This window comes from Aegilops tauschii, chromosome 6, assembly GCF_002575655.3.
Source record: "Aegilops tauschii subsp. strangulata cultivar AL8/78 chromosome 6, Aet v6.0, whole genome shotgun sequence".
Classification (NCBI taxonomy): domain Eukaryota; kingdom Viridiplantae; phylum Streptophyta; class Magnoliopsida; order Poales; family Poaceae; genus Aegilops; species Aegilops tauschii.
This window is the reverse complement of record NC_053040.3, coordinates 133,655,027-133,667,910: the sequence shown is the minus strand read 5'-3', so window position 1 is coordinate 133,667,910 and position 12,884 is coordinate 133,655,027.

The window sequence follows — 12,884 nt, the reverse complement described above, 5'->3', positions numbered from 1 at the left end:
GAGAATACCGGCGAGCTCGCGGCCTATGTTTCAAATGCGGCGAGAAGTGGGGGCACGACCATGTGTTCCCCACCTTGGTGCAATTGCACGTCGTCGAGGAGTTGCTGGACCTGTTCAGCATCGACAGCTTCGTCGACACCCAAGTGAGCTCGAACGAAGGGTTTCAAGACACTGCCATGGCCATCTCAGTTTCTGCAGTTGCAGGAGGTGTGTCAGCTAAAGCTTTTCAGCTTCGAGCATGGCTCCAGGGACACGAAGTGCTCATGTTGGTCGACTCGGGCAGCTCCAATTCTTTCATCAACGAGCAACTAGCAAGCAAACTTTCAGGGATCCAGCTGCTGTCCAAACCCAGCCGGGTGCGTGATAACTCACAAGTATAGGGGATCGCAACAGTTTTCGAGGGTAGAGTATTCAACCCAAATTTATTGATTCGACACAAGGGGAGCCAAAGAATATTCTCAAGTATTGGCAACTGAGTTGTCAATTCAGCCACACCTGGATAACTTAATATCTGCAGCAAAGTATTTAGTAGCAAAGTAGTATGATAGTAACGGTAGTAGTGGCAAAGGTAATAGTAGCAGTATTGTAGTGATTGTAACAGTAGCAACGGTAAAGTAAATAAGCGAAGAACAATATGTGAAAAGTTCGTAGGCATTGGATCGGTGATGGAGAATTATGCCGGATGCGGTTCATCATGTAACAGTCATAACATTGGGTGACACAAAACTAGCTCCAATTCATCGATGTAATGTAGGCATGTATTCCGAATATAGTCATACGTGCTTATGAAAAAGAACTTGCATGGCATCTTTTGTCCTACCCTCCCGTGGCAGTGGGGTCCTAGCGGAAACTAAGGGATATTAAGGCCTCCTTTTAATAGAGTACCGGACCAAAGCCTTAACACATAGTGAATACATGGACTCCTCAAACTACGGTCATCACCGGGAGTGGTCCCGATTATTGTCACTTCGGGGTTGCCGGATCATAACACATAGTAGGTGGCTATAGACTTGCAAGATAGGATCAAGAACTCACATATATTCATGAAAACATATTAGGTTCAGATCTGAAATCATGGCACTCGGGCCCTAGTGACAAGCATTAAGCATAGCAAAGTCATAGCAACATCAATCTCAGAACATAATGGATACTAGGGATCAAACCCTAACAAAACTAACTCGATTACATGATAAATCTCATCCAACCCATCACCGTCCAGCAAGCCTACGATGGAATTACTCACGCACGGCTGTGAGCATCATGAAATTGGTGATGGAGGATGGTTGATGATGATGATGGCGATGGATTCCCCTCTCCGGAGCCCCGAACGGACTCCAGATCAGCCCTCCCGAGAGAGTTTAGGGCTTGGCGGCGGCTCCGTATCGTAAAACGCGATGAATCCTTCTCTATGATTTTTTCTCCCCGAACGTGAATATATAGAGTTGGAGTTGAGGTCGGTGGAGCACCAGGGGGCCCACGAGGCAGGGGGCAGGCGCGCCTCCCACCCTCGTGGACAGGGTGTGGGCCCCCTGACCTTGATTCTTTCGCCAGTATTTTTTATATTTTCCAAAAATAATCTCCGTTGATTTTCAGGTCATTCCGAGAACTTTTGTTTCTGCACAAAAATAACACCATGGCAATTCTGCTGAAAACAGCGTCAGTCCGAGTTAGTTCCATTCAAATCATGCAAGTTAGAGTCCAAAATAAGGGCAAAAGTGTTTGGAAAAGTAGATACGACGGAGACGTATCAACTCCCCCAAGCTTAAACCTTTGCTTGTCCTCAAGCAATTCAGTTGAAAAACTGAAAGTGATAAAGAAAAACTTTTACAAACTCTATTTGCTCTTGTTGTTGTAAATATGTAAAGCCAGCATTCAAGTTTTCAGCAAAGATTATGACTAACCATATTCACAATAACTCTTAGGTCTCATGTTTACTCATGTCAATGGCATAATCAACTAGCGAGCAATAATAATAAATCTCGGATGACAACACTTTCTCAAAACAATCATGATATGATATAACAAGATGGTATCTCGCTAGCCCTTTCTGAGACCGCAAAACATAAATGCAGAGCACCTTTAAAGATCAAGGACTGACTAAACATTGTAATTCATGGTAAAAGAGATCCAGTCATAGTCATACTCAATATAAATTAATAGTAATTGATGCGAATGACAGCGGTGCTCTCCAACTGGTGCTTTTTAATAAGAGGGTGATGACTCAACATAAAAGTAAATAGATAGGCCCTTTGCAAAGGGAAGCAGGGATTTGTAGAGGTGCCAGAGCTCGATTTTGAAATAGAGATAAATAATATTTTGAGCGGTATACTTTCATTGTCAACATAACAACCGAGAGATGGCGATATCTTCCATGCTACACACATTATAGGCGGTTCCCAAACAGAATGGTAAAGTTTATACTCCCCCTCCACCAACAAGCATCAATCCATGGCTTGCTCGAAACAACGAGTGCCTCCAACTAACAACAGTCCCGGGGGAGTTTTGTTTGCAATTATTTCGATTTGGTTTGCTTAAAGCATGGGACTGGGCATCCCGGTGACCAGCCATTTTCTCGTGAATGAGGAGCGGAGTCCACTCCTCTTGAGAATAACCCGCCTAACATGGAAGATACAGACAGCCCTAGTTGATACATGAGCTATTCGAGCATACAAAACAGAATTTCATTTGAAGGTTTAGAGTTTGGCATATACAAATTACTTGGAACGGCAGGTAGATACCGCATATAGGAAGGTATGGTGGACTCATATGGAATAACTTTGGGGTTTAAGGGATTGGATGCACAAGCAGTATTCCCGCTTAATACAAGTGAAGGCTAGCAAAAGACTGGGAAGCGACCAGCTAGAGAGCGACAACAGTCATGAACATGCATTAAAATTAATAAACATTGTGTACAAGCATGAGTAGGATATAATCCACCATGAACATAAATATCGTGGAGGCTATGTTGATTTTGTTTCAACTACATGTGTGAACATGTGCCAAGTCGAGCCACTTGAATCATTCAAAGGAGGATACCACCCTACTATACCACATCACAATCATTTTAATAGCATGCTGGCACGCAAGATAAACCATTATAAACTCCTAGCTAATTAAACATGTCATAAGCAACTATAATCTCTAATTGTCATTGCAAACATGTTTATTCATAATAGGCTGAATCAGGAACGATGAACTAATCATATTTACAAAAACAAGAGAGGTCGAGCTCATACCAGCTTTTCTTATCTCAATCAGTCCATCATATATCGTCATAATTGCCTTTCACTTGCACGACCGAACGATGATAATAATAATAGTGCACGTGCATTGGACTAAGCTGGAATCTGCAAGCATTCAATAAACAGGAGAAGACAAGGCAATATGGGCTCTTGGTTAAATCAACAATAATGCATATAAGAGCTACTTTGAAAATTTCATCATGGTCTTCTCCTATCGACCCCCAAAGAAAAGAAAAAAAATAAAACTATTTACACGGGAAAGCTCCCAACAAGCAAAAGAAGAACAAGAAATCTTTTTGGGTTTTCTTTTTAATTACTACTACTACAGCATGGAAAGTAAACTAGCTAAAAGCTACAACTAATTTTTTTGGCTTTTTCTAAAGTTTTTTCAAACACACAAGAAGAAAACATAAAAAGGAAAATAAACTAGCATGGATAGTACAATGAAAAAGTATGAACACCGACAACTAGCATGAGTGTGCGAACATAAATATAATGTCGGTGAGAAATACGTACTCCCCCAAGCTTAGGATTTTGGCCTAAGTTGGTCTACTGCCATGGCTGGCCTGGCGGATATCCGAAGTTATAACTGGGGTCGTACTGAGAAGAAGAAGCCTCGGATTGCCACCGTTGGCAATCACCTCCAGAACCCACTGGTAATCAGACTGTCATGGAGGATCAAATTGTGGTTCCGGCTCTGGCTCTGTAGCTAATGTAGGGTTCCGGTAGGCGTGGATGGCCACCAGTGGAACAAGATACTTGCCTGCAGATAAGTCAAACAAGGAAGGGGTAGGCAAGGTAATAGTCTCAGGGTAATTTTTATCAAATAACAGTTTGTACATAAGCGCCTTTTCCCTATTCTTAACAATAAAATCATGCGCTATCATACTCTTATAGTCTAGAAAAATAGGAGGCAGCAATTTTTCTTCTTTCTCATAATGCCTAATAGGTATGTTATAGTATGCAGCGAGGCGCGAGGCGAAGATGCCTCCCAAGATGGGGCCCTTAGTACGGTTAAGGTTTAACCACTTTGCAACAATAGCGCCCATACTAAATGTTTCATCACGAAACAAGACATGGCACAAAATAACAATATCAGGGGCACTCAGGTTTTCACAGTTTCCGCGACCAATTAAGCACCCCTAGCAAATATAGCAAAGTAACGTAGAACAGGAAAGTGTATGCTAGTGATTCGTGCGTCGGAAACCTTCCTCGTTTCCCCTACAGCAATTGAATCAATAAACCCCTCCACATCGTCACGATGTGGTCCCTCTATGATGGCCGGAAAGGGCAACTTGCAAACCTCACAAAATTCACGAAGAGTCATCTCCTTATACTCATCATATAAATAAAAATCCACCGTAGGTGGTGACCTCCTAGAATGGAAATGAAAATTTTGCACAAAGATATTGGTGAGTAAGAGATATTGTTCGCGTTGGTCGCGGAGGAAGTCGGTGAGGCCTGCATTCTCAGCCAACTCATAAAAATCATCATAAATCCCGGCTGCTCTCAAAAAATCATCGCAGGGCCATTCACACGGCCAAACCTCTGCGGTGCGAGGCATATTATATTTGGGCCTCTCTTCTTCTTCACTTTGCTTATCCTTCGAGCTTCGGCTTGAAGAGCCCCTCAAAAATCTCTTCATCATTTTCTGAAAATTTCTGAAATTTTTAGTAACTTCAAATAAAAGTGAACCAAACTTAATAAAATTGATAGCAACTACTCCTACAAGTGCCTAGAGACTATATCATGCATTAGAACTACTTGGGACCAAACAAATTTGACATGCAAGCTCAAGAACCTGGTCACCTAAGCAGCAAAAATTTGCAATGAATAAAGCCTAGAACAAAAACTAATTGAACCATTGGAGGAGTCACATACCAAGGAACAATCCCCCAAAGCAGTTTTGTGAGAGGTGCTTTGAGCAAGGAGATCGAAAATCGCAGCAAAATGAGCTAGAACTCGTGCTTGAGCTGGTTGGTGATTTTTTGGGAGGAGGAAGGAGTGTGTGGTGGCTGGAATAAGTGGAGGGGAGCCACCAGGGGCCCACGAGGCAGGGGCGCGTCCAGGGGGGTGGGCGCGCCCTGGACCCTCATGGCCAGGTGCTTGCTCCCCCTGCTGTGTTCTCAGTGCCAGATATTCTCAAATATTCCAGAAAAAATCATATTTAAATTTCAGGGCATTTGGAGAACTTTTATTTTCGGGGTATTTTTATATTGCACGGATAATTTAGAAAACAGACAGAAAAAACTATTTTTACTTTATTTCAACTAAATAACAGAAATTAAAAGGAGGGTACAGAGAGTTGTGCTTCCTAACTTCATCCATCTCATGTTCATCAAAAGGAATCCACTAACAAGGTTGATCAGGTCTTGTTAACAAACTCATTCCGAATCGCATGAAACCGGAGAATTTTCGAATAGCACTAAGTTACCTCAACGGGGATATGCACGTCCCCAATAATAAGAATATCATATCTCTTTGTGACAGTAGGAAGAGGAAATTCAAAACCTCCAAAAATAATCAGTGTGATTTTTCCAATAGAGTTTATACTATGAACTTGAGGTTGTTTCCTCGGAAAGTGTACCGTATGCTCATTGCCATTAACATGAAAAGTGACATTGCCTTTGTTGCAATGAATAACAGCCTCTGCAGTATTCAAAAAGGGTCTTCCAAGAATAATAGACATACTATCGTCCTCGGGAATATCAAGAATAACAAAGTCTGTTAAAATAGTAACATTTGCAACCACAACAGGCACATCCTCACAAATACCGATAGGTATAGCAGTTGATTTATCAGCCATTTGCAAAGATATTTCAGTAGGTGTCAACTTATTCAAGTCAAGTCTACGATATAAAGAGAGAGGCATAACACTAACACCGGCTCCAAGATCACATAAAGCAGTTTTAACATAGTTTCTTTTAATGGAGCATGGTATAGTGGGTACTCCTGGATCTCCTAACTTCTTAGGTATTCCACCCTTGAAAGTGTAATTAGCAAGCATGGTGGAAATCTCAGCTTCCGGTATCTTTCTTTTATTAGTAACAATTTCTTTCATATACTTGGCATAAGGATTCATTTTGAGCATATCAGTTAATCGCATACGCAAAAAGATAGGTCTAATCATTTCAGCAAAGCGCTCAAAATCCTCATCATCCTTTTTCTTGGATGGTTTGGGAGGAAACGACATGGGTTTCTGAACCCATGGCTCTCTTTCTTTACCATGCTTCCTAGCAACAAAATCTCTCTTATCATAACATTGATTCTTTGATTGTGGGTTATCAAGATCAACAGCAGGTTCAATTTCTACATCATTATCATTGCTAGGTTGAGCATCCTCATGAACATCATCATTAACATTACCACTAGGTTCATGTTCATTACCAGATTGTGTTTCAGCATCCAAAATAGAAATATCGTTGGGATTCTCAGGTGTGTCAGCAATAGGTTCACTAGCAGCATGCAAAGTCCTATCATTTTTCTTTTTCTTCTTTTTAGAAGGACTAGGTGTATCAACATTATTTCTCTGAGAATCCTGCTCAATTCTCTTAGGATGGCCCTCAGGATACAAAGGTTCCTGAGTCACTTTACCTCCCATAGTTGCAACTCTAACAGCAAAATCATTATTCTTACTATTCAATTCATTGAGCAAATCATTCTGAGCTTTAAGTACTTGTTCAACTTGAGTGGTAACCATAGAAGCATGTTTACTAATGAGTTTAAGTTCACCTTTAACTCTAGACATATAATCACTCAAGTGTTCAAGCATATAAGCATTGCGTTTTAATTCTCTACCAAAATAAGCATTGAAGTTTTCTTGCTTAACCATAAAGTCATCAAACTCATCTAAGCATTGGCTAGCAAACTTAGTAGGCGGGATTTCAGCTTTGTCATATCTATAGAGAGAATTTACCTTCACTACCTGTGCCGGGTATCAAGACCTTGTGTTTCTTCAACACGCGGTAAATTAAGACCATGTATTTCTTCAACGGGAGGTAAATTCTTAACATCTTCAGCTTTTATACCTTTTTCCTTCATAGATTTCTTTGCCTCTTGCATATCTTCAGGACTGAGAAATAGAACACTCCTTTTCTTCGGAGTTGGCTTAAGAGTTGGTTCAGGAGTGTCCAATTATTTTCATTTGTCAACATGTTATTCAATAGAATTTCAGCTTGATCAACTGTTCTTTCCATGAAAACCCAACCAGCACAACTATCCATGTGGTCTCTGGAAGCATCGGTTAGTCCATTATAAAAGATATCAAGTATTTCATTTTTCTTAAGAGGATGATCAGGCAAAGCATTAAGTAATTGGAGAAGCCTCCCCCAAGCTTGTGGGAGACTCTCTTCTTCAATTTGCACAAAATTATATATTTCCCTTAAAGCAGCTTATTTCTTATGAGCAGGGAAATATTTAGCAGAGAAGTAATAAATCATAGACTACGCACACAACCAGGATCAAGAGAATTAAACCATATCTTAGCATCACCCTTTAATGAGAACGGGAATATTTTAAGGATATAATAGTAGTGGGTTTTCTCATCATTAGTGAACAGGGTGGCTATATCATTTAATTTAGTAAGATGTGCCACACAGTTTCAGATTCATAGCTATAGAAAGGATCAGATTCAACCAAAGTAATTATATCAGGGTAGACAGAGAATTCATAATCCTTATCAGTAACAAAGATAGGTGAAGTAGCATAAGCAGGATCATATTTCATTCAAGCATTCAGAGATTTTTGTTTCAGCTTAGCTAATAATTTCTTAAGATCACTTCTATCATTGCAAGCAAGAAAATCTCTAGCAGTTTCTTCATCCATAACATAACCCTCAGGAACAACAGGCAATTCATATCTAGGGGGAGAATCTTCATCATCACTTTCATCAATATTAGCATGTTCAATAATTTCATTCTCTCTAGCCCTAGCAAGTTGTTCATCAAGAAATTCACCAAGTGGCACAGTAGTATCAAGCATAGAAGTAGTTTCATCATAAGTATCATGCATAACAGAAGTGGCATCATCAATAACATGCGACATATCAGAATTAATAGCAGAAGCGGGTTTAGGTGTCGCAAGCTTACTCAAAACAGAAGGTGAATCAAGTGAGAGCTAGATGGCAGTTCCTTACCTCCCCTCATAGTTGAGGGATAAATTTTAGTTTTCTCGTCTTTCAAGTTCTTCATAGTGACCAGCAGATATAAATCCCAAGTGACTCAAAGAATAGAGCTATGCTCCCCGGCAACGGCGCCAGAAAATAGTCTTGATAACCCACAAGTATAGGGGATCGCAACCGTTTTTGAGGGTAGAGTATTCAACCCAAATTTATTGATTCGACACAAGGGGAGCCAAAGAATATTCTCAAGTATTAGCAACTGAGTTGTCAATTCAGCCACACCTGGATAACTTAATATCTGCAGCAAAGTATTTAGTAGCAAAGTAGTATGATAGTAACGGTAGTAGTGGCAAAGGTAATAGTAGCAGTATTGTAGTGATTGTAACAGTAGCAACGGTAAAGTAATAAGCGAAGAACAATATGTGAAAAGCTCGTAGGCATTGGATCGGTGATGGAGAATTATGCCGGATGCGGTTCATCATGTAACAGTCATAACATTGGGTGACACAAAACTAGCTCCAATTCATCAATGTAATGTAGGCATGTATTCCGAATATAGTCACACGTGCTTATGGAAAAGAACTTGCATGACATCTTTTGTCCTACCCTCCCGTGGCAGCGGGGTCCTAGCGGAAACTAAGGGATATTAAGGCCTCCTTTTAATAGAGTACCGGACCAAAGCATTAACACATAGTGAATACATGGACTCCTCAAACTACGGTCATCACCGGGAGTGGTCCCGATTATTGTCACTTCGGGGTTGCCGGATCATAACACATAGTAGGTGGCTATAGACTTGCAAGATAGGATCAAGAACTCACATATATTCATGAAAACATATTAGGTTCAGATCTGAAATCATGGCACTCGGGCCCTAGTGACAAGCATTAAGCATAGCAAAGTCATAGCAACATCAATCTCAGAACATAATGGATACTAGGGATCAAACCCTAACAAAACTAACTCGATTACATGATAAATCTCATCCAACCCATCACCGTCCAGCAAGCCTACGATGGAATTACTCACGCACGGCGGTGAGCATCATGAAACTGGTGATGGAGGATGGTTGATGATGACGATGGCGACGGATTCCCCTCTCCGGAGCCCCGAACGGACTCCAGATCAGCCCTCCCGAGAGAGTTTAGGGCTTGGCGGCGGCTCCGTATCGTAAAATGCGATGAATCCTTCTCTCTGATTTTTTTCTCCCCGAACGTGAATATATAGAGTTGGAGTTGAGGTCGGTGGAGCACCAGGGGGCCCACAAGGCAGGGGGCGTGCCCAGGGGGGCAGGCGCGCCTCCCACCCTCGTGGACAGGGTGTGGGCCCCTTGACCTTGCTTCTTTCGTTAGTATTTTTTATATTTTCCAAAAATAATCCTCGTTGATTTTCAGGTCATTCCGAGAACTTTTGTTTCTGCACAAAAATAACACCATGGCAATTCTGCTGAAAATAGCGTCAGTCCGGGTTAGTTCCATTCAAATCATGCAAGTTAGAGTCCAAACCAAGGGCAAAAGTGTTTGGAAAAGTAGATACGACGGAGACGCATCAGTGCGCGTGGCAGATGGGGGTGAACTGCTCCGCATGAAAGTCGCCCCGCAGTGTGCATGGTACGCTCAAGGACACGAGTTTTATACGGATCTGAAGGTGCTGGCTCTGGGCACGTATGACGTCATACTTGGAATGGATTGGTTAGAAGAGCACAACCCGATGCACGTCGACTAGCGCGCTCGCTTCATTGAGATTCCAACCCAGCAGGTCCGCTACGTCTCATAGGGCATGACGCGGCCTCGACAAGTTGTCAGACCATCAACAGTTTGCAACTGCAAAACCTATGCAGCAAAGGGTCGATCACACATGTTATACATCTCTGTGTGGTTGCACCTCACCAAGAAAACTGGGAACAGACACCGGCCTGCATTCAAGAAATTGTGGACCAATTTCCGGATGTGTTCGAAGAGCCAGTTGGGCTCCCACCTAGGAGGGCGTGTGATCATCGCATTCCGCTGATCCTCGGAGCTTGACCAGTCAATGTCAGACAATACCGTTACAAACCGGAGCAGAAAACAGAGATCGAAGCTCAGGTTGAGGCCCTGTTGAAGTCAGGTGTCATTCAGCGCAACAACAGTCCTTTTTCCTCTCCAGTCATCTTGGTCAAGAAAAAAGATGGGACTTGGCGCCTCTGTATCGATTACAGGCAGTTGAATGCCATGACTGTCATCGGCAAGTTTCCAGTCCCAGTTATCGAAGAACTTCTGGATGAATGGCATGGAGCAGCGTGGTTTTCCGAGCTGGATCTGCGCGTGGGTTATCATCAGATCAGGCTCGCGCTAGGGGAGGAGTACAAGACAACATTCTCAACACATCAGGGCCATTTTGAGTTCAAGGTGTTATCCTTTGGGCTAGCTGGGGCCCCACCCACGTTCATTGAAGGGTTGACAACAACACTCAAGCCAGTTATACACGTCTGTGTGCTCTGTTTCTTCGATGACATTTTGATCTTCAGCGCCACATTGGAGGAACACACATGCCATGTGAGGCAAGTGTTGGAATTGCTTCGCAAGGACTAATGGAAAGTGAAGCTCAGCAAGTGTACTTTTGGGCAAAGCAAAGTGTCTTACCTGGGCCATGTCATCAGTGCGCAAGGGGTAGCCACGGATCCAACCAAGATAGCAGCAGTGGTCAACTGGTCCTCTCCACAAGATGTCAAGGGCGTCCGCAGCTTCTTGGGGCTCGCGGGATACTATCACCGCTTCGTCCGCAATTTCGGTGTGATTGCACGACCGCTGTTCAATTTACTGAAGAAGGGGGTTCTGTTCCTCTGGACTTCCATCACAGAAACTGCCTTTCAGGTCTTGAAGAAGCAACTCATCACGGCTCCGGTGTTGGCTTTACCCAATTTGAGCAGCCGTTCACAGTGGAGACAGACGCGTGCGACCGTGGCATAGGGGCCATTCTGCAACAACAAGGGCACCTCATCGCATTCATGAGCAAGGCACTCAGCCCGAGATATCAAGGTCTGTCGACTTACAAAAAAGAGTACCTGGCAATCATTGTAGAAGTGGACCAATGGCGCCCGTATCTACAACACACAGAGTTTGTCATCTACACGGATCAAAAAAGTCTCACCCACCTGGAAGAGCAGCGATTAAATACTCCATGGCAGCAAAAAGCTTTTACCAAGCTATTGGGACTCCGGTATCGCATCAAGTACAAGAAAGGGACTGAAAACAACGGCGCGGATGCATTATTGCGAGCCAACCAAACAGAGGCACTCGCAATAGTCACATCGTGTCAACCCAGTTGGTTGGAAGATGTTCTCAGCAGCTACAACAGCAACCCTCACGCCCAGAAGCTTCTGGAACAGCTAGCAGTTCGTGACGACCCCAAGGGCAGGTTCCAACTACAGCAGGGCATTATTAGGTTCAGAGGGAGAATTTGGCTGGGAGGAGGAACACACATTCAGCAGCGCATTATCCAAGCCTTTCATGACAACCCAGTCGGGGGTCGTTCAGGATTCCCGGTTACTTACAGACGCATCAGATGCCTTTTCGCTTGGCCCAAGACGAAGATACAAATTAAGCAATACGTGCAGTGCTGTTCGGTGTGTCAGCAAGCCAAGCCAGACAGAGCGGCTTCACCCGGGCTCCTGCTTCCCTTGCCGATCCCTACCAAACCATGGGACATGATCTCCATGGATTTTGTGGAAGGCCTCCCACAATCAAGCCGGTTCAACTGTCTATTGGTGATCGTCGATAAAAGAACCAAATTCAGCTACTTTCTGCCACTGTCTCACCCATATACGGCAACATCAGTGGCCCAACTCTTCATCCAACAAGTTTACAAAGTTCATGGCCTTCTGGGAGCAATTGTGTCAGATCGTGACCCGGTTTTCACTAGCCATTTTTGGCAAGAGTTGTTCAAGGCTGGAGGCACTCAGCTCAGGCTCAGCACGGCCAATCACCCTCAAACAGATGGCAAGACCGAACGGGTTAACCAGTGTGTGGAAACGTTCTTGCGATGCTTCATGCAAGCATGCCCAAGACGGTGGAGCTTCTGGATTCCGCTCGCTCAATTCTGGTACAACAACTCCCACCACTCGGCTATAGGGATGACACCTTTCAAAGCCATGTTTGGGTACGAGCCTCGGCACTGGGGGATCACAGCAGAGAACACCTGTTCGGTGCCAGTACTCAAATCATGGATCGAAGAAAGGGATACCATCCAAGAACTTTTGCAGCAGCACCTGAACAGAGCAAGGCAACTGATGAAGAGTCAGGCAGATAAGAAGCGGTCGTTTCGAACATTTGAGGTTGGTGATCAAGTATACCTGAAGCTGCAACCTTACATCCAAACCTCAGTCGCACCAAGAGAAAATCACAAGTTGGCGTACAAGTATTACGGCCCGTTTCCGACCATAGCCAAGATCAATGAAGTGGCATACAAGCTCCAACTCCCACCTCAAGCAACGATTCATCCCATGTTTCACGCCTCTCTGCTGCGTCGCGTTCTGAACTCGGGTA